Raw genomic sequence first — 1711 nt, 5'->3', positions numbered from 1 at the left:
AATCCAAAACAGTCCAGTGGAGCCTGAGCGGTGGGTGTTGCCTTCTGACACACTTCTGGTGATGTCAGGGGGTGTGGCCTATGCAAATAAGTTATGCTAATGAGTTATGCTAATGAGCTCCTGCACCTCTTTTTCTACAAAATGACCCCTAGTGAAGATCAATTGTAACTGGTGTGTGTGTGTGTTTTACATCCTGTAATCTGAAAGTAGAGACATCACCCTGCCAACGAAAGTCCGTATGGTCAAAGCAATGGTATTCCCAGTAGTCATGTACGACTGCAAGCGTCGGACCATAAGGAAGGCCGAGCGCAGAAGAATCGATGCTTTCGAATTATGATGCTGCAGAAGACTCTTGAGAGTCCCTTGGACTGCCAGGAGCTCGAATCAGTCAATCCTAAAAGAAATCAACCCTGACTGTTCCCTGGAAGGCCCAATACTGAAACTGAAGCTCAAATACTTTGGCCACCATATGAGAAGGGAGCACTCACTGGAGGAGAAGACCCTGATGCTAGGGAAGACTGAAGGTCAAAGAAGACGGGGACGGCAAAGGATGAGATGGTTAGACAGTGTCATCGATGCAGCGAACATGAAATTAAGCAGACTCCAGAGGATGGTGGAAGACAGGAGGACCTGGCGTGATGTGGTCCACGGGGTTGTGAAGAGTCAGACTCAACTGTGCGACTGAACAACAACAACAATCTGACTGGAGAAGAAAGGTGGTCTACAAATAAATAATAAATACATAAACCTCAGCTGGGACATGGTAGGGAGCACTTGCAGATCAGTTTGGGAAGAGGCGTTGTGTGGCCAGGCTGCCAGAAAACACCACACCTCAGAGTTGCCAACCCTAGTTTTGGAAATACCTGGAAATTTAAAGGGTGGAGCCTGGGAGGGTGGGGTTTAGGAAAGGGAGGAACTGTAGTACTAGCAGGAGATTGGATTTATACCCCACCCTTCACTACCCATGGGAGTCTTAGAGCGGCTTACAAACTCCCCTTCCCTCCCCACAACAGACACCCTGTGAGGCAGGTGGGGCTCAGTGAGCTCTCTCTGAGAACTGCTCCTGAGAGAACTTGTGACTGACCCAAGGTCACCCCAGCAGCAGCATGTGGAAAAGTGGGGAATCAAACCCGGTTCCCTACACCAAAATTCCAAAATGAAGAAGAGGAGGAGGAGGAGATTGGATTTATACCCCACCCTTCACTCAGATTCTCAGAGCAGCTCACAATCTCCTTTCCCTTCCCCTCCCCACAAAAGACACCCCCGTGGGGTAGGTGGGGCTGAGATCTCCCAGATCAGAGTCCAAGCACATAACCACAACACCAAACTGGCTAGTAGGGTATGATGCCATGCCGTCCACTGCCCAAATCAGCCGTTTTCTCCAGGAGAAGTGGAATAAATGTAGGGTTGCCAGCTCTGGATTGGGAAATACCTGGAAATTTAAGGGGTGGACCCTGGGAAGGGTGGGGTTTAGGAAAGGGCGGGACTGCAGGAGGGGATGATGCCGTAGAGTCCGCCCTTCAAAGCGGCCGTTGTCTCCAAGGGAACTGATCTTGGTTGTCTGGAGATCAATTGTAATATGGGGAAATCTTCAGGCGGTACCTGGATGCTGGCAACCCTAAATAATAAGCGACCCGTGCCGTCTGCCAGCCTCCAGGTGGTGTCAGTTCCTTGGAGAAATCGGCCTCTTTCGAAGGTGGGCTCTACGTGC

This window comes from Gekko japonicus, unplaced genomic scaffold (assembly GCF_001447785.1).
Source record: "Gekko japonicus isolate JY-2015 unplaced genomic scaffold, Gekko_japonicus_V1.1 scaffold698, whole genome shotgun sequence".
Taxonomy (NCBI): Eukaryota; Metazoa; Chordata; class Lepidosauria; order Squamata; family Gekkonidae; genus Gekko; species Gekko japonicus.
The sequence above is the reverse complement of the archived record's forward strand: the minus strand, read 5'-3'. Positions refer to the sequence as shown.